At 38.4% G+C, this 21582-nt stretch overlaps 1 non-coding gene across 1 annotated transcript; it reads right to left on the bottom strand.

The window, feature by feature from the left end:
* Positions 1-1775: 1775 nt before the first annotated feature.
* On the bottom strand, positions 1776-1907 carry LOC132650247 (small nucleolar RNA SNORA17). The gene has a single exon (XR_009588627.1). It is a non-coding gene; the product is annotated as a small nucleolar RNA SNORA17 (small nucleolar RNA).
* Between the last annotated feature and the right edge of the window lie 19675 nt (positions 1908-21582).

Below are 21582 nucleotides of genomic sequence, written 5' to 3'. Positions count from 1 at the left end.
GATCATAGCATGCAGGCTTGTCACTCTGGGCTGGAGACTGAGCGCCTGCCAGGGAGCACTTCCAGGATTTCTGGGTGACTTGAGAACAGACCTGATTGCTTCTCTCATTGTAAGGATTCCTCTCACCTGAGAAAAAACAATGGCTGGTGTTTTAGAGCCCAGAGTTAAGTCTATTGGTTACTATGGAGTCGCTGCTTGTCCTGCTTGTCCAACACAGTGTCCTCTTAGTGCTGCCATCTTCCTTGGTGTCACCATCTTTTTTAACTTTTAATTGATTCTTTATGAATTTCACACCATGTTCCCCCATCCCAGTCATCTCTCATCCCCTTGTAGACACTCTCTACCCTTGCAAACTTTCCCCAACAGAGAAAACAACTCTCACTGTGGAAGCTGTAGTGTGTTATAGTGTGCCCCATAGCATATCCTTTTGTCCATACATCTTTGCTTGCAAATGTTCGTTGCAATGATTTGTTGGTCTGGTTTGAGGCCTCTGGCTATTCCTACACTATCAATACTGAAACCTAACTGGGACTCCTCTCAGATATCCTATTGTTGCCATGTACCAAAAAGATCCTGTAATTTGGTTTTGTATGACTGGTCCCTTTATGCACTCCAGCATTTCATTGATGGGATAAATGTTGGGGTGATCCAATTCAAAGCCCTGGATCTGGAACTGAGATATATATGAGTTGGTCAGCCTGCCTGCCAGCTTTCCAGCTCTCACACTTGGGGCCAGCTCACCTGCAATCTCTACAACCAGGGCCAGCTCTACTCTGCTGCCCAGGTGAGGTGCAGGGCCCAACTCTCCCAGTGTTTGAAGCTGGTGAGCATCATGGCCAGTTCTCCTGCTCTCATGACTCTGGGGCCCATCTGCTATAAATGGTAAGGGAAGAGGGAAGGGAAGAGAGTGCCTCTCCCTCATTTGAGACACCATCCAAGCAGCATTTCTGCCTGACAGGGACAAAGGGCAAAGTAGGGGAGGCAGCTCTCCCTTGCCCATGTTACTTCTTATCAAACAAGTGGCAGCCAGCTCTCCCATGCTCACACCCTCAGGACCTGCTTGCCCACCACTAGGGTCAGCTCTAGTGTACTGTCTAGGCAAGGTGCAAGGCTTGCTCTCCCAAGTGCTGCAGCTAGTGAAGGGCAGGGACAGATCTCCGGCTTTCATGACCCCAGGACCAGGTCTCCCACTTGCTGCAGGTGTTGATGGGTGAGGAGGTCAAAGGGTATCTTTTCCCAGAACATGCAACCACAGGGAGAGTACTGGTAGGGGCAGCTCTTCCAATGCTCACATCCTCCGGGCTGACTGCTGTTTCTCACTACCCTCCAGTCCACAGTTCTGCTTCTCATCACCATACCCACATCCTTCTCATCCTTTTCTTTATCTTTCTCTTCCATTTTTCCACTTATTTGCTCCTATTAGTGGCACCCAGGGTCTTGAAGTCTCTGGTTGGTCAACTCAGGAGTGATCTCAGGAGTGTTATGTCCTGCTCTCACATTACGGCGCTCCTTACCCAGGCCTGTACTGCTCTAGACTGATGTTCATCTCAGGATAGCTCCTTGTCTGAGCCCCATGTTGCAGATATGTTGGTTGTCTCTGGTACTCTTTGCCAGTCCCACTCGAGTGGCCATCTGTCTCAGGCTCATTCCTGCCCAGGGCTTGCAGTCTCTGGCTGGGTTCTTCTAGTCTCCAGCTTGCTTTCCATCCTGAGAGCTCATCCAGGCCTTGCCTGGAGCCAGACTGGTGGTTATCTCCGGCTAGCTTCTTTTCAGGGAATGTTAGGCTACTGATTATGTAGATGTTCAATGGCCAGGCCACTGAGCATAGACAAAGCCTCTCTTCTCTCTGCCACACACTTATGCACATGTGACACAGCAGCCACACCTGCAATGACTCTAAGAATAGGCACTTTGAAGTCTTTTAAGTAGTTACTTTATACTTGGTTAAATTTGATTGGTTACATAGGTTAAATGAATGGCTATTGGTTCAACAGAACAATGTGTTGTGGTCATACTTTATATTAAATGTTCTAAATATTGTGTAACATGTATAAAATGGCCCAGGGATAATGAAGACCAACATAAAATAATATTGAAAATAAAATATCATATATTCTTATTAATTACTAAACTCTATGAAAATTTTATTAGTAGTAGTTCAAGCCTTTTATCATTTGCAATTTAAAATTTTTTTAAATACTTGCAACAAAATTAATAAAGAGTACAGAGTAACTAAATTCTTTTAAATTCATTTATTTTTAATGTGTATAGGTGTTTTGGACTACATGAATGTCTATACCACATGTATGGATAGTACCATAGAAGGCCACAAGTGGTCATTGGATCTCCTGGGACTGAAGTCACAGAAATATCATGGCCTGCCATGTGAATACTAGGAATCAGACATGGATCCTCTTAATTACTGAGCCATTTCTCCAGCTTTTAAATCTCTACTCTTAAAAATGGGATTTTTCACAAAACAAAATTCATTTTACAAGTAAATTATTTTTCCTTTGTTTATCTTTAGTAAACACTATTATGGAAAGATAAAAATATAAATTCTTGGTTCAAAACTATTATACAAATTGGGCTTTTATTTCATCTTGTGTTGAATTTTCCTTTAAAAACTTTGTTTCAATTGCCTGTCAAAATTCTATAGAAGTATAACTTTACAAAATGACCCTGTGATTTTAGATGCCAATATAAGACATACTTGAAGTTAACAATAGATCCCATTTAAATTTATCCTGAAAACAACCCATCCTCTAATTGTTAGCTGCTCAAATATATCTAAAGAGATCATAAATTATTCACCTCTAGCTCAGATATCCCTCATGAGACCTGACAAGACTGACAACCAATACAGAACCCAGCTCCATCTCAGCAATGAGAGGTAACCAAAACCTAACTATGAATAGCTGATAAATCATATTTTCAGAGACTAACTTCGGTCAAAGGAAGAGAAAGAGAGAAAAATGCCAAAGTTTTCAAAAACAAAACATAGTCACGCCAACCCTAACAGAATTAAAGAGCAGATAAAAGAAAATGTTTTGAAGCAAGTGTTTTACACATGTTTTCTGATAATAACTATTACAAAAGATTATTGATGATAAAAAATTGCATACACACCACAATGTAATACAAGGAAATGTGCCCAGCATCTGTCTGTCCAATCTACGCATATCATTGTTGTCATTAATCACTGTAATCCTTAGCACAATCCTCTTTTCCTTTATTCTTTCATAGAATATATCCAGATCACCATTTTCCCTCTCTCCTTCTCCTTCCAGCCCTTCCCCCCACCTCTCTCTTCCCCAGATCCACTCCTCCTTTTTCTCTTCAAAAACTGGCAGGCCTCCCAGGGATATCAACTAAACATAGCATATCAAGATGCAGTAAGACTATACACCTCCCCTCTTATTAAGGCTAGAAGAGGCAAGCCAGTAGGAGAAAAGATTCCCAAGCATAGGTAAAAGAAAAAAAAAGTCATGGATACTCCTACTAATACTGTTAGGAGTGCGGCAAGAATACTAAGCTACACAACCATAATATATATGCACAGGACCTAGCTCTTACCTATACAGGTTCCATGGTTGCTGCTTCAGTCTCTGTGAGCCCCTATGAGCCCTGATTAGTTGATTTTGTAGACTGTGTTCTCCTAGTGTCATCAACACCTCCACTGCTTATAATCACTCCTTCCCCTCTTCTGCAGGATTCTGAGCTCTTCTCTTACATTTGTCTTTGCCTCATCCTTTTCACACATTCCCAGTTACTGTGGCATGTGCACTCTTATTACAATAGTATTACCAAGTAAATATCATTATTCTTTCTTTCTCTGATTGCTTCTTTGATACTATGATACTATGCATAAGAATTAGTTCAATTATTGGTGACTGCTCTTCTTGAGTTATTGGCCCTCAACAGAGAAGCTTAGCCTTGCAGTAAATGGGAATTAGAAGAGACCAAAACCTTGGAAATGTGAAGATTATGAGAGATTTTGGAGTTTTCAACACTAAATGGTATGCACTTATCACACCTCAGGTCTCAAGAATCTATGTGGAAGAGGAGGTACAAAAATTGTAAGAGTCAGAGGTGGTAGGTGACCCAAAAAAAATATAGTCTTCCAGACACAAGAAGACTGATACAGATTTTAACTCATAAAGACTGGGACGCCATGCACAAGACCTACACTGATTTAAACCTGTAGAAACCCAGCTCTGAGAAAAGCAAGTGAACACCAAGAAGCTATTTGGACCAGAAGCTGGGAAAGGGAAAATGAGTTTTCTTCACTGGAGTGCCACTGGGTTATATCAAATGCACTCCAGGACAGGCTCCATGCCCCAGAGGTAGTTGGCCAACACAAGACAGACTATTTTGTGCACTTTTTGTTTTACTTTAACTTGGAGGCTTTGTTTTATTGTTTTTTTTTTCAAATTGTCTGTTTTGATTTTCTTTTTTTTGTTGTCATAATTTTTAAAGAAGGAGACACACTCAGGGGGCAGCGGAGAATCTGGAAAAAGTTTGAGAATAAGAGGAATGTTGTATGGAAAAATTTATAAGTAACTTCTTATTAGTAAAAGTTAAACACCTAAATGAATGCTGGGTAACTTCTACTATTATTAAGACTTTTTAATTGTTTTATGTAATGAAAGGCCCAGATTCAGCAAAACATAAAATGAAATGCAAGTTCTGTCAAATATGAACTTTATAACCTAGGAAAAGTCTCTCTCCCTCTTTCTCTTTTCCATTTTATTTTTTTCTTTTTAATCTTCAAAGTCACGATAGCAATAATACCAACTTCTGGGATCAATGAATCACTAAATATCATAATTTTTTAAAAATATCTATCACATTACTTATCATAAAGTAAATGGTTTGTATATAGAAAGTAGCTTTATGATCAGAGTTAACAAAGTAAAATAGGAATTGATTCTTCCTAAATATTTTTTGTATTTAAAAGAAACATATTCAGGTTCTAGACATAATCTTGGATCTGAGTATTCAATATCATGGATAATAACAGTTTATTGTAGTTTGTTGATTAATTTTAAAAAATATTAACTTAAAGTTTAAATTTTTAAGTTGCATGGTATGGAACTGAGAGTTATCCATTCAATAAAAATATTTTTTAATTATAAGGGGAGAAGAGGTAGGGTGGCTGGGACTGGGAGGAGAAAAGCGAGGGGGCTACAGTGGGGATACAAAGTGAATAAATTCAAATAAATAAATAAATAAATAGATAAATAAAATTTACAACATAAGTGTATGAAGCGAGGTAGAAGACTCAAAGTTTCCCTTAAGACTGGAAGATATAAGGACTATAAAAAACATGCAGCTGGTTTAGCCTTTCTTCTTGGCATATGAAGAAAATTTAGTCAATAATGTAAACATAGAAAATGCAGTCCAGAGAAAATTATGTTCCTAGTTGCAATTTTTCTTTTACTTCTAACTCCAGGCATATTCAAAATCAAACATCCCTTAGATATCATAAGTGAATTAATAAGTTCTCCTTTGCTTCACTTAGTTAAAGTGAAAGTCATAAAAGACATCCCTTTAGTGCAGCTTCATAGTCCCTGCTTTGTTACCCCCAACAGTGGTGCTCAAACTGTCTGCACATATCATTTACCTAGAGAGCTTTAAGAATCTCAAAAATGCCCAAGCTATACCTTCCAAGACTCAGATATAGAGCACAGAGGTCAGTAATTTATAATTCACAAGTAAGTAGCCAAGAGTAACAACCATGATTCTACAGAGCAAGTCACCAGGTGATCTTTGGGGTCAGGTTAATATTCACTGACCTTGTTTGTTCTGTTTTCACTTTGGTTTGGTTAGGTGATTCTTTTGAGACACAGTCTTAAAATATAACTTGGTTCATTCACTTCTGGTTCTTTCTATGTAGTCCAGGCTTTCCTTCACTTGTGATCATCCTCCTATCTCAGCTTCTTCTGGAAATCTACTTAGCTCAGTATTAAATATATATATGTGTGTGTGTGTGTGTGTGTGTGTGTATCCAAAATGTGTGGGTTTTTTTTAATTGTTCCCATTTATCTTAAATCAATTGCTTTCATTGTTGCTTCCTCTTGAAGGATCCTTGCTTTTCTGCCCATAGGATGACAGAGGACAGTGGAGAAGCCAACAGACAAAACTCCCTGTTTGTATGGTTAATTTATAGAGATTTATAGAGACCTGGGTATTTCTCATCTAGAAAGTATGAATTAGAGATCTTCAACAGGCACTTTTTGTCTCTTTCCTCTTCACATTTTCTGGTGAGAGATGAAAGAGATGTTTTGCAAGAAGCATGTTCTCTTAGGAGGCTGTCAACACCAGAAAGTCCAGTTTAGAATTCTCCAAGCTTAATGGGGTACCCAAATTCCCTAAAGAAATTTTTTTCTAAAGATAACCAAGGATCATGTATGGATATAACCTAGAACATCGGATGAAGCTCATGGTAGCTCAATAACCAATTGGTTTCCCATAGCAAGGGGAACAGGGACTATCTCTGACAGGAACTCAATGGCAGGCTCTTTGACCTCCCTACCCCCCAAAGGAGGAGCAGTCCTGCTAGGACACAGAGGAGGACTTTGCAGCCAGCCCTGAAGATACCTGATAAAACAGGGCCAGAGGAAAGGGGAGGAGGTCCTCCCCAATCCGTGGACTTGGAAAGGGGCAGGGAGAAGCTGAGGGAGGGAGAGTGGGATTGGGAGGAAATAAGGGAGCGGGATACAGCAGGGATACAGAGTTAATATAATGTAACTAATAATAATAAACAATAAAAAATAAAAAAAGATAAGCTTTGGAGTCTCTATTTTAAATGTGCTAGGTAGGGCACAACAATATGTGTTTTGAATATGCCAAAGTGATTTTAAATTCTGACCCTACTTTAAAAACCAACCACGAAGAGCAGTAGTATGAAAAGTGGCTCATAGAAGTGTCATTAATTCTTTTTGTTTTTCATTAATTCTTAAAATAGTAAATCCAATGGAGTTTTGGGAAAGAAATACTAAAATTTCGACACATATAAGATAATCTTAATCTTATTTTCATACGTTTTGTAATGTTCAAAATTTAGTAAGCCAGTTTTACTGGTAATCTAAATATATACATCAAAATGCATGCATTTTATCACATGACTAAATATAATCAAAATAAACTGAATAAGAGACCCATAAGTTTCTTATATATTGATCGTTGGAATGCAGATTATATTTCCAGATATAAATATGCTTTCTTCCTGGAAAAAATATAACTTCATATTTTAAATGATATACACATTGTTTGAATGCAATCTAATATCAATGCAACATATTAATATTTAAAATTGAGCTGGGCGTGGTGGAACACGCCTTTAAGCCCAGCACTCAGGGTGGCAGAGGCAGGCAGATCACTGAGAGTTAGAGGCCAGCCAGGCCTACAAAGAGACTCTAGGATAGGCAAGGCTATACAGAGAAATCATGTGTCAATAAAATAAAATAAATTTGACAGGAATTTGGTGGCACCAAATGATACCTTTTCAGGTTTTTAAGGAAATAAGAAATAGTTTACTCTTGAGCTGAATACGAGTATGGCACAGGAACACAGATTCAGGCTGCCCACAATAACATTGTAGAAATTATTTTCCTACAGAACAAAAGAGAACAATAAATCAAAGGATTTTTACAAATAAATTGGTGGAAACATTTAATAGATAGGGTATAGCAATGCAGAAAAATTTGTGCTATAAGCATCAGAGGTTCTCTGACAATAGTCTTAGCATTTAAAGACTTTTTTTTTTTAGTAAAAATAGAATTATAATGCTTCTTCCTTCTCTTTTTCCTTCCAACCCTTCTAGCTATCCCTCTCATGTAATTACCATTTTCAAACTAATAACCACTTCTACTTTGATGAATGCACAAATGTATAAATAGTGCATGCTGAGTTCAATTTTGTTGTTTGTGTGTATATGGTTTTAGGGATGACCACTTTGTATTAGATAACCCATCAGGAGACTCATCCTTGGGAGAAGCTAATTCTCCCTCACCCAACAGCCACTAGTTGCCTGTAATTTTTTATTTTACCTCAGTGTCAGATCATGTGAACTTTCCCTCTTCTAGCTTTGTATATCTATTGATATTTACATCGTTCCAGTCTTCTTCATGTACACATTTCTAGAAGAAACTGCATTAGAGCAAACTTCCTGGTATTCTGGCTCTTACAATCTTCCCATCAAATCTTCAGCCATAATGGTGGAGGTGAGCCAACCTCAGGAATGTGATGTTTATGAAGCCCACCTACAGCTAACTCCTTCCCTTAAAGAATGGAGAGGGATCTGGCAGCATGTGACTGTGGGAGCATGATGGGAAGTGACATAGTGACTGTGAACCTCTCATGGCATCCTTCAGAAAATGTTGATCGTACATCGTAATTGAATGAACAAAGGCTCCGAGATGGTGGTGGCGTGGTATAGAAAGGGTCCCACAGGTATGGGATTTGGGACTGATTCAGATGGTCCACCGAGATGGTCCACCGCAGCAGACTATTTGCTTCATGCTGGCTCTGAAAGGAGCTCTCTACCAGCTGCGGATAGTTTGAATCTGAGGACTCTGGAGAGACAATAAATGCCAGAGCCCAGAGAGCATGAAGGAAAGAACGAGGCTGCTCCTGCTTCCCTCTTGCTGCTCCTAGTTGCTGTTGTGGAATAAGAAGTTGGAGATCTGCTGAAATAAGGATTGGATTGGCTCCAAGGAATCTGACGACCCTGATCTGCAGGAAGCAGCTAAGAAAGAAAGGCATTCCCTCTCCTACTAACTGTTTCTCTCTCCTACCTGGTTTTGGGGTAAAGGAAGGGATTGGTGTGGAGTACAGAAAAAAGGATAAACACAAATAAAAGAGTTTTTAAAATAAAAAAAAATCTTCAGCCATATTTCTTAATCTATAGATATGTGAGTTGTGATGTCTATAGATATATGAGTTGTAAAAAAAATGAAATTGGCTCCACAACGTCTTTTAATGTCAAGATAGTGTCCAGTTTCGGTTTTCTGAAATGGTCTTTATCTGCTATAAAAAGAAATTTCTTTGAAGGGGTGACAGCTGAATCACAGTTCTCTTTGGGTAAAAAAATAAGTATTTCCACAGTATGTAGAAATTATACACCTTTTTATTTTTTTAATTATTACAATATATTTACTTTCTATCCCAGCTGTAGTCCCTTCCCTTGTCCCCACCCAATCCTACCTTTCTTCCTTCTTCTCCCATGAATCACCCCCAGTACAGTGATAGGGGAGGTCCTCTTCCCTAATATCTGACCCTAGTCTATCAGGCCACATCAGGACTGGCTGCATTGTCTCCCTCCTTGACCTGGTACAGTTGTACTTACCCCAGGGGGAGGGGCATGATAAAAGAGTCAGCCACTGAGTTCATGTCAGAGACAGTCCTGCTCCCCTTACTAAGGAACCCACTTGGACACTGAGCTGCCATGGGCTACATCTGAGCCAGGGGTCTACATAACATCCATGAATAGTCCTTGGTTGGAGTATCAGTCTTTGCAAAGATACCTATGCCCAGAATTTTGTTTCTGTTGGTCTCCTTGTGGAGCTTCTATACCCTCCAGGTCTTTCTATCTGCCCCTTTTTCATAAGATTCCCTGCACTCTGCACAAAGTTTGGCTATGAATCTCAGCATCTGCTTCGATACCTGCTGGGTAGAGACATTCAGAGTCCCTCTGTGGTAGGCTCCTATCCTGTCCCATTCCCTGTCTTCTCCCTCTTCCAATGTCCACCCTGTTTTGCATTTTGGAAAGAGGATTGATCATCTTACCCAAGGTCCTCCTTCTTGCTTAGATTCCTTACATGTACAGATTTTAGTATGTTTATCCTATATTATATGTCTAATATCCACTGATGAGTGAGAATATACCATTTCTGTCTTTGTGTTTCTGGGCTACATCACTCAGAATGATCTTTTCTAGTTCCCACCATTTGCCAGCAAATTTCATGATTTCCTTGTTTTTAATTGCTGAGTAGTATTCCATTGTGTAGATGTACCACAATTTCTATATCCATTCATCCGTTGAGAGCCATCTGGGTTGTTTCCAGATTCTGGCAATGATGAATAAAGCTGCTAAAAACATAGTTGAGCAAATGTCCTTGTTGTATACTTGAGCATATCTCGGATATATGCTTAAGCGTGGTGTAGCTGGATCCTGAGGAAGCACTATTCCTAATTGTCTGAGAAATCGCTAGATTGATTTCCAAAGTAGTTGTACAAGTTTACATTCCCACCAGCAATGGAGGAGGCTTCCCCTTTCTACACATCCTCTCTATCAAGTGTTGTCACTTGAGGTTTTTATCTTAGCCATTCTGATGGGTGTAAGGTGAAATCTCAGGATTGTTTTGGTTTGTATTTCCCTGATGACTAAGGATGTTGAGCATTTCTTTAAGTGTTTTTCTGCCATTTGATATTCCTGTATTGAGAATTATCTGTACCCCATTTTTTAATTGGATTACTTGATTTGTTGCAGTTTAATTTCTTGATTTCATTATATATTCTGGATATTAGACCTCTATCAGATATAAGACTGTTGAAGATCCTTTCCCAATCTGAAGACTGTCATTCCGTTCTGATAATAGTGTCCTTTGCTTTACAGAAGCTTTTCAATTTCATGAGGTCCCATTTATTGATTGTTGCTCTTAGAGCCTGTGTTGTTGGTGTTCTGTTCAGGAAGTTGTCCCCTGTGCCAATGAGTTCATGTCTCCTTCCCACTTTTTCTTAAAGATGTTAAGTGTGTCATGTTTTATGTTGAGGTTTTTGATCCACTTGGACTTTAGTTTTGTGCAGGGTGATAAATATGGATCTATTTGCATTTTTCTCCATGTAGATATCCAGTTAGACCAGAAACATTTGTTGAAGATGCTATCTTTTTTGCATTGTATGGTTTTAGCTTCTTTGTAAAAAAAAAAAAAAAATAAAGTATGCATAAGTGTGTGGGTTTATTTCTTGGTCTTCTATTTGATTCCATTGATCAACCATTCTGTTTCTATGCCACTACCATGCAGTTTTTATTACTATTGCTCTGTTATACTGCTTGAGATCAGGGATGGAGATACCTCCAGAAGCTCTTTTATTGTACAGGATTGTTTTAGCTATTCTGGTTTTTTGTTTGTTTGTTTTTCCATATGAAATTGAGAATTGTTCTTTTAGGGTCTGTGAAAAAAATGTGTTGGAATTTTGAAAGAAATTGCATTGAATTTGTAGATTGATTTGGCAGGATAGCAGTTTTCACTGTGGTAATCCTACTGTTCCATGAGCATGGGAGATATTTCCATATTCTGATATATTCTTGGATTTCTTTTTCAGAGACCTGAATTTTTTTCAAACATGTCATTCCTTTCAAGCAGGTCTTTGAAACAGATCTTTCTAGCTTGGTTTGAATCACACCAAAGTACTTTATGTTGTTTCTGGCTAGTATGAAGGGTGTTGTTTCCCTAATTTCTTTCTCAACCCTTTTGTCAACCCTTTTGTCTTTTGTATACAGAAGGGCTACTAGATTTTTTGAGTTAATTTTGTATCCAACCTCTTTGCTGAAAGTGTTTATTAGCTGAAGTAGTTCCCTCGTAGAATGTTTGGAGTCACTCATGTATACTATCATATCATCTGTGAATAGTCACACTTTGGTTTCTTCCTTTCCAATCTGTATACCCTTGATCATTTTTAGTTATCTTATTGATCTATCTAGGACTTCAAGAACTGTGTTGAAGAAATACAGAGATAGTGGGCAGCCTTGCCTTGTCCCTGATTTCAGTGGGACTGAATTAAGTTTCTCTCCAATTTTTTTGATGTTGGCTAAAGGTTTGCTATATGTTATCTTTAGTATGATTAGGTATGTGTCTGTATCCCTGATCTCTCCAAGACTTTAAACATGAATGGGTGCTGGAATCTTCAAAGGCTCTTTGGGCATCTAAGTAGATGATCATGTGGTTTTTCTCCTTCAGTTTTTTTTTTTTTTTATGTAGTGGATTACATTGATGGATTTCCATATATTGAACCACCCCTGCATGCCTGGAATAAAGCTTACTTGGTAATGGTAGATGATATCTTTGATGTGTTCTTGGATTCAGTTTGCAAGTATTTTATTGAATATTTTTGCTTCAATGTTCATGAGAGTGATAGGTCTAAATTTCTCTTTTTTGTTGGGTCTTTGTGTAGTTTAGGTATCAAAGTGACTGTGGCCTCAGAGAATGAGTTCAGTAATGTCCCTTCTGTTTCTATTTTGTGGAATAGTTTGAAGAGTATTGGAGTTACCTCTGCTTTGAAGATCTGCTAGAATTTTGTGCTGACGTTATCAGGCCCTGGGTTTGTTTGTTTGTTTGTTTGTTTTGTTTTGTTTTGTTTTGTTTTTAGAGGGGAGATTTTGATGACTGCTTCTTTTTCTTTGGGGGATATAGGACTATTTAATCTATTTTCCTGATTTTTATTTAAATTTAGTAAATGGAATCTATCAAGAAAACTGTTCATTTCATTTAGATTTATAAATTTTGTAGCATATACGTTTTTGTAGTAAGACCTAAGGATTGTTTGGATTTCCTCACTTTCTGTCGTTATGTCCCCTTTTTCATTTCTGATTTTGCTTATTTGGGTAGTTTCTCTCTGCCTTTCAGTTAGTTTGGCTAAGGGTTTATCTAGTTGATTTTCTCAAAAAAAAAAAAAAAACAGCTCTTGGTTTCATTGATTCTTTGAATTGTTTCTTTGTTTCTAATTTATTGAGTTCAGCTCTGAGCTTGATCATTTCCAATCAACTACTCTTGGATGTATCTGCTTCTTTTTTTCTATGGCTTGATGTGTACTGATATGGTGTTTGTATGAACTTTCCTCTTAGCAATGCTTTCATTGTGTCCCATAAGTTTAGGTAAGTTGTGCCTTCATTTTCATTGAATTTTATGAAGTCTCTAAATTCTTTTTTTCATTTCCTCCCTGACCATTGTGTATAGATGTTTAGTTTCCATGTGAATGTCGGCTTTTTATTATTTTTGTTGTTGTTGAGGTCTGTAAGCCATGGTGTCCTGATAGGATACAAGAGATTATTTCAATCTTCTTGTATCTGTTGAGGCTTAATTTGTGCCCAAGTATATGGTCAATTTTGGAGAAGGTTTCGTAGGGTGCTAAGAAGAAAGTACAGTGTTTTAAATTTGGGTGAAACGTTCTGTAGATATCTATTAGGTCCATTTGATTTTGGACCTCTGCCGGTGTCATTGTTTCCATATTTAGTTTCTGTCTAGAAGGTCTGTCCCTTGGTATGAGTGGAGTGTTGAAGTCTCCCATTATTAAGATATTGGATTCGAAGTGTGGTTTAAGCTTTAATCACATTTCATTTACAATTGTAGGTGTTCTTGTATTTGGGGCATAGATGTTCAGGATTGTGATATCCTCATGGTGTATTTTTTCCTTTGATGAGAATGAAGTGTCCCTCCTCAATTTTTTGTTTAATTTTAGTTGAAAACCTATGTTATAAGATATTAGGATACCTACTCCAGCTTGATATCTGGGTCTGGTTGTTTGACAAGCCTTTTTCCAGCCTTTTTCAAGGTAGTATTTATCTTTGTTGCAGGGGTGTGTTTACTGGATGAAGCAGAATGTTGAATCCCGTTTCTGTGTGCAGTCTGTTAGTCTGTATCTTTTTATTGGAGAGTTGAATTCGTTGATGTTGATAGATAATAGTGACCAATGAATATTAGTTCCTTTTATTCTGGACTTGGTGTTACTATGTTTCTATGCTTGTTTTATTTTAATTTTTTGTTGTGACATTATATATTCCCTGTATTTTCTTGAGTGTAGTTGATTTTGTTAGGTTGGAATTTTCCTTCTAGTGTCTTCTGTATGTCTAGGTTGCTGTGTAGATATTGTTTCAGTTTAGTTTTGTCATGGAATATTTTGTTTTCTCCATCTATGTTGATTGAAAGTTTTGCTGGGTATAGTAGTGTGAGTTGACATCTGTGATCACTAAGCTTCTGTATGACATCTGTCCAGGCCCTTCTGGTTTTCATTATTTCTGTTGAGAAGTCTGGTGTGACTCTGAAAGTTCTACCTTTATATGTTACCTAGTATTTTTCCCTTGCTGCTTTTAATATGTTTTGAATATTATGTGACACAAAGAGTTTCTTTTCTGGTCTAGTCTATTTGGTATTCTGTAGGTCATTTGTTTGTTTATGAACATCTCTTTCTTTAAGTTGGGAATTTTTTCCTCCATGATTTTCTTGAAAATATTTTCTGGACCTTGAAGCCTAGAATCTTCTGTTTCATCTATTCCTATTATTCTTCAGTTTGGTCTTTTCATGGTTTCCTTGATTTCTGCTATGTTTTGTGTCAGGACATTTTCTGATTTTATGTCTTTTTTTTTGAGAGATTTATTGATTTTTTTCAATTGTGTCTTCAGCGCCTTAGAGTCTCTCCTCCTCCATATCTTGAATTTTGTTGGTGATGCTTACCTCTGTGGTTTCTGATCTCTTTGTTATGTTTTCCATCTCCAAGAGTTTCTCTGTGTGTGTTTTCTTTATTGATTCTAATTCCATTTTCATGTCTTGTACCATTTCCTTTGTTTGTTTGTATATGGATTCCTCTCTGTCCATGATGGCCTCTATTTTTTTATTAGTCTCCTCTCTATATGTTGCTATATGTGTGTCTATTTGTTTGGCTGTATTTTCCTGTATTACTTTGAGAGCTTTTTTCATGTCCTCTGTATGTGCCTCGAATAACTGGATAAGCATAGATTTGAGCTCATTTTTATGTGCTTCCGACGAATTAAAATATCTGCTGATTTTTAGGGTTCCCATGATGTCTTGATTTTTGCTATAGCCTTCTGCTTATCCATAAACATCGTTATTTGTTCCTGGAGCCTGTACTGCAGACTAGAGTCTGTAGTATTCTTCAGGAAGGTGAGAGAGGTGCATCAGTTTGAGAGTGGATGTTGGTGTTTCAGCTGTTGCTAAGGAAGGAAGGTGGCAGGTGCATGTGCACAAGTGTGGGAGTGTGTATGGAAGTGTGCCTTGGAGGACAGTGTGCTAGTGCATACAGATGCTTAGGGTGTAGCATAAGTGCAGTTGGTGTTTTTGACGTGTTTTGTGGGTACAGTGTGCATGTTCAGGTGCCCTGAATGGCTCAGTGGCCCACATACCTATGGTGGTGTTGTGCTCCAAGGGTTCAGATCTGTCTGGGTTGCACCATCTTGGCTCCAGGAATTATTTGCCTACACTCTACTTGGAGGCCCACTGTATGGGGGCTTCAATGTTGAGAATGCTGTCTTAAGGATCCTTATGTTGCCCACAGTGGGGAGTGTGAGTAAGAGGCATCTACTGCCTGGCTGCTAGTTTAGAGGGATCCTGGATCCGGAGCTCTGCATGCACTTGCTTGAGGGTGCACTCTCTGACTCACAGTCCTATGTGAAAAGCACAGGGGTCCTTGTCTTCCCTACCCCCATTCTCTACTCTCAGATTTGGGACCATAGGGACAAATGAAAGTGGAGGAGATCTGTCAGTGGTGTCTGCTCTTTGGCCACAGTGCAAGGAGGCCCATAGTTGGTGCTGTCTCTGCAGTCTCAGTCATGGAGCACAGAGGCTTATTCTTGGGGCAGAAGTTGCCTGCTGCAGCAGCCAAACAGAAACTCCTGTACTTGGGGATGCATCCACTGTGTCAGTCACCAAGCTTGGAGGCTCCTACCACCTCTGCCTCCACCATCTCAGTCACAGAGCAACAAGGCTCATTCGTGCTTGGGGTAGTAGCAACCACTGCAGTACCAGTGAAATAGGAAAGCCTGTGCCTAGATCCAAACTGTCCCAGCTCAAGGTTTGTCCCCTCTAGCCCAGGAAACCACAATATCGCTATCCTGGCTTCAGCCTCCTCTCCATTCATCAGTTAAAAGTTTCAGATCTTCTGCCCCTCAAATAATGTACACACTGGTTGCAGCCATCTTGGAGCCCCCTCCGAATAATACACCTTTTAAAAGTAGTCAAACTGTATTGACACCGTTTTCTCTTGTATTCTATAGGGAAGCTTTCACACTGGCTCTTTTTTCTTTTAGGAAACTTTTTTAATGTTTCCCAAATTCTGGATCCTGAACCATTAACAACAAATAGTTTGCCCTGGCAGAAAACAGAGTTGGTGTCATTTGAGTCCTTGATAATTTTTTAACTTTCCCTGTAGCATGATTTAAGAAGTTTCTCTCTAATTAAATCCTCCAGTCCTAACCTAGTGTTACTTTATGTGGTCAATTAACAGAGAAATATATAACAAAACTCTACAGTTTCTGTAATTCTTCGCTAATTTCTGGATCAATTGAAAAATGACTGATATTTAAAAGAGCCAATTATTGTTCCTACTGAAGTCTGAATGTTACTGTTCCTTAAAGATATTTCCACATTGTTTTCAATAGTACCTTGATAAAATGATTCTAGACAAGTTTGATGTGAAAAAAATACTGCTCAAGGAATAGTCTGTTTAAAGATTTTGATCCTAAAATGTAAATGTTCATGAGAAAATATTTCAATAATTTAGCAAAAGGGTATTTTTGAAGTAAATCAGGTCAGGGACAGTCTAGGGAGAAAGGCTAAGCAGTATATAAAAAGTTACAGTTAAGTAAGAACAAAATGTTCTGTAATACTATTACACAATAAGGTCTTCATAGATAACAGTAGTGTAGTCAATATTACAAAAAAAAAAAAAGGATTTTAAAAGTTCTCACCATAAAGAAATGGCGAATGTTTCAGCATACATGCTTAATCTGATTTAAACATCACCCACACACTACATTGTACTTCATTGACATGTACATTTTTATATATCTCATATAAGAGACTAAAAATAAATTTTAAAAACATAGTCAAGGCTTTCTCAAAGTGCCATCTAACTGTAAGTTGAGTTCCAAGACCTGTGATGAATAAGAAGAGAAATAAGGTAGCATCTTCCACATGGGAAATCATTGTCCTTGAAGAGAGAAGGACATTTACTTAAGTCAAAGGAGGAGTTGATAAACTCTCTGATATAACTACAACAAAAGCACTTCTGGAAAATAAGAAACAAAGGCAACTATTTCAAGTGTAAGCCCTTAGAGAAGATTTATGGTGCTTTTATTGAGAGGCAAGATGGAATATTATTGCCAAAAAAGAAAGAACAAACAAAAGCCCTATGTTGAGACAAAGTTGGATGTAGTTAAGAAAACTAAAAGTACCAAGAATAATTGTTTATGTCACTATTTCCGGCACACAGGAGGCAGACAGAAGAGTTTGAGTTCAAGGACAGCCTGGGCCACATACCAAGATGTTATACAGATAGATAGATAGATAGATAGATAGATAGATAGATAGATAGATAGATAGATAGATAGATAGATAACAAATAAATAAAAGTTACAAAGGAAAGGTAGAAGGAAGAAATCAAAAGAAATTAGGGGTTAACAATAAATATTTGTACATTTTTTGCTTATTCTCACTGATAAGTGTAGTCTTTACTGGTAATCAAGGAAACTTCTCTATACAACACAGAGAGACTGCTACAGAAAATCGCAACCTATCAAAATGAAGAGTTACGGAGCCCAATCCAAATGAATAGATATAGAAAAAATAGTCCCACACCTAAGACTCAAGGAACATTGTGAATGAAGGGTCTGAAAGATTGTAAGAGCCACAGAACCATGGAGTTTTTCTGAGGTGACGACTCCTAGTAATGTCAAAAGCTACACCCATAACCTCTCACTAACATGTCTGTCTAAATGTTATGTGAACAAGGAGGACAATAAAGAACATGCCAACATGGATGTGGAAAAGCCCATGAAGACTCAGCCTTACACAAATAACTACAGGCAACTGAGAAATGCTGGGAGGAGGACAATAGGTCTTCTCAGGGAGGAGCATACCAATTTGTTGTCCAGAGTCAAATGATCAGCCATGAAAACACACACAAACACATATATATATGTAACAGTATATGGACACAACAGGACATATTTATGCATAGATCTAGAAAGCCAGAAAAACAGTTGCAAAGGGTGATTTTTTAAAAGGGTCCATTACCATGAGGAGGAGCTAAACAAACTACTAAATGAAGTAAGGAAATCAATTCATAATCTAAATAAGGACTCCATAGCCTACTCTAGGGAAACCTGTTCATCCATCTTCATTGCTGCTATACTCACAAAAATAAGAAATGGAAATAGCCTAGATGCCTATCAAATAATACTGAAAAAGTTTGATGCATGTACACTATGCATTACTGTTCAACTACTTAAAAATGAAATGATGAAATGTATGAGTAAAGTATAGGTCCAGGTTACATCACCCAATGAAATGAAAGTCACATATTTTCTCTCATTTAGGGATGTTAGCTTTGAATCCTCAAATATGCACATTTCATTAGAGGTCAGGAAATCACTAAGGGGCCATTTGGACAGCTTATTTCTTTAATTTTTTATATTAATTATAAGTTATTTACTTTATATCCGAGCTGTAGTACCACCCTTCCTCATTCCCTCCCAATCCCATCCACCTTCCCTCATCTCCTCCCTGACCCTCTCTAAGTCCACTGATAGGAGAAGTCCTCCTCCCTTTCCATATGACCCTAGTTTATCAGGTCTTATCAGGATTGACTGCAATGTCCTCCTCTGTGGCATAGCAAGGCTGCTCCTCCCTGTGGGAGGGGGTGTCAAAGTGCCTGCCACTGAGTTCATGTCAGAGACAATCCTTGTTCTCCTTACTAGGGTACCCACTTGGATACTGAGCTTCCATAGGCTACATCTGAGCATGGGTTCTAGGTTATATCAATGCATGTTCCTTGGTTGGAGAATACCCCTGTGCCCAGATATATTTGGTTCTCTCCAGGTCTTCCTAACTCCACTTTCTTTCATATGATTCCTTGTATTCTGCCCAAGGTTTGGTTATGAGTCTCAGCATCTTCTTTGATACACTGCTAGGTAGAGTCTTTCAGTGGCCCTAGAGGTAGGCTCCTGTCCTGTTTCTTGTTTTCTCCTACTTCCAGTGTTCATCCTATTTGTCTTTCTCAGTGAGGATTGATCATCTTACCCTGGGACCTCCTTCTTGTTTAGTATCTTTAGGTATACAGATTTTAGTATGTTTGTCTTATCTTATAGGGCTAGAATCCACTTATAAGTGCTTATATATCATGTGTGTGCTTCCGCTTCTTGGCTACCTCACTCAGGTTGATCTTTTCTAGATCCCACCATTTGCCTGCATATTTCATGATTTCCTTTTTTTAATTGCTGAGTAGTATTCCATTGTGTAAATGTACCAAAATTTCTGTATCCATTCATCCACTGATGGACATCTGGGTTGTTTCCAGATTCTGAGCATTACGAATTAAGTTGCTACAAACATGGTTGAACAAATATCCTTGTTGTGACCTTCCAGAACAGAACACCAGCAGCACAGGCTCTAAGATCAACAATCAATAAATGGGACCTCATGAAACTGAAAATCTTCTGTAAAGCAAAAGGACACTGTCGTCAGAACAAAAGGATAGCCTATGGACTGGGAAAGGAACTTCACCAACCCTATATCTGACAGAGAGCTAATATCCATAATTTATCAAGAACTAAAGAAGTTAAAAAGCAACAAATCAAGTAATCCAATTAAAAGATGGAGTTCAGTGCTAAACAGAGAATTCTTTCTAGAGGAATATAGAATGGTAGAGAAACACTTACAGAAATGCTCAACGTCCTTAGCCATCAGGGAGATGCAAATCAAAGCGACCCTCAGATTTCACCTTACACCCATCAGAATTGCTAAGAGCAAAATCTCAAGTGACAGCACATGCTGGAGATGTTGTGGAGAAAGGGGAAATCTCCTCCATTGCTGGTGGGAATGTAAACTTGTACAACGACTTTGGAAATCAATCTGGCACTTTCCCAGACAATTATGAATAGCACTTCTTTGAGATCCAGCTATAGCACTCCTAGGCATATATCCAAAATATGCTCAAGTACATAACAAGGGCATTTGGAGGGCTTCTTAAGGAAGGGGAGATAGAACACAATTTTTATTTTTTATATTAATTACAGTTTATTCACTTTATATCCCAGCTATAGCCTACTCCCTCATTCCTTTCCAATCCCACCTTCTCTCCCTCATCCCCTCCCATAGCCCTCTCCAATTCTACTGATAGGGGAGATCCTCCTCCCCTTCCATCTGACCCTAGCTTATCAGGTCTCATCAGAAATGGCTGCATTGTCTTCCTCTGTGGCCTGGTAGGCTGCCTCCCCCTCAGGAGGAGGTGATCAAAGAGCCAGCCAATGAGTTAATGTCAGAGATAATCTCTATTCCCCTTACTAGCGAACCGACTTGGATAAAATGAGCTGCGATAGGCTACATCTGAGCAGGGTTTCTAGGTTATCTCCATGAATGATCCTTCATTGGAATATCAGTCTCAGAAAAGAACCTTATGCCAAGATTTTTGGTTCTCTTGCTCTTCTTGTGGACCACCTGTCTCTTCCAGGTCTTTCTATCTCCCCCTTCTTTCGTAAGATTCCCTGCACTCTACCCAAAGTTTGGTTATGAGCCTCAGCATCTGCTTTGATACACTGCTGGGTAGAGTCTTTTAGAGGCCCCCTGTGGTAGGCTCCTATCCAGTTTCCTGATTTCTCCTTCTTCCAATGTCTGTCCCATTTACCTTTCTGAGTGAAGAACGATCATCTTACCCATGGTCCTCCTTCTTGCTTAGCTTCTTTAGGTGTACAGAGTTTAGTATGTTTATCCTATATCATATGTCTATTATGCACTTATAAATGAGTATATACTTTGTGTGTATTTCTGCTTCTGGGATACCTCACTCACAATTATCTTTTCTAGATCCCACCATTTGCCTGCAAATTTTATGATTTCCTTGTTTTTAATTGCTAAATATTATTCTTTTGTGTAAACATATCTCAATTTCTGTATCCATTCTTCTGTTGAGGGACATCTAGGTTGTTTCCAGGTTCTGGCTATTACAAATAAAGCTGCTGCTGACATGGTTGAGCAAATGTCCTTGTTGTGTACTTAAACATATTTTGGTATATGTGGTATAGCTGGACACATTTTTAAAGGCTTAAACTGGAATAATGGGACTGGAAACAAGAAGAAATACATTGGAGTGGAGAAGCAGAGGGTATAGTAGAGGAAGAAGTCTCCTAAAATATACATATATATCACTTAGGAGAAACTGAGTTTCTATAGCCTGGCTCCACTTGCTATTCTCTCTTTACTCCCAGAGTGTGGATTCAATATGATTGTCCAGGCTTCTCTGCTCCTATGACCATACCTTCCCTACATGTTGACTTGTCTTCCCACCAGGACAGACTCGATAGCCCTAGAACTGTAACCAAATTAAATCCTTTCACTCTCAAATTATTTTTGTCAGGATGTTTTATTACAGCAACAACAAAATGAATAAAGGTTACAACACATACAAACTAGAAAATACAATGTCAAGTGAAATAAAGTATACACAGAAGGACAACAATTCTACTTATGTAGCATATCTGAAATAGGTACCTTCATAAGAATAGAGATTAGGGAAAAGCTGATAGCTCACTCAGTAAATTGCTTGCCTCGTAATCGCTGGGAATAAAAT

The sequence above is a fragment of the Meriones unguiculatus genome, chromosome X (genome assembly GCF_030254825.1).
Source record: "Meriones unguiculatus strain TT.TT164.6M chromosome X, Bangor_MerUng_6.1, whole genome shotgun sequence".
Classification (NCBI taxonomy): domain Eukaryota; kingdom Metazoa; phylum Chordata; class Mammalia; order Rodentia; family Muridae; genus Meriones; species Meriones unguiculatus.
This window is presented reverse-complemented; position numbering and strand designations above follow the sequence as displayed.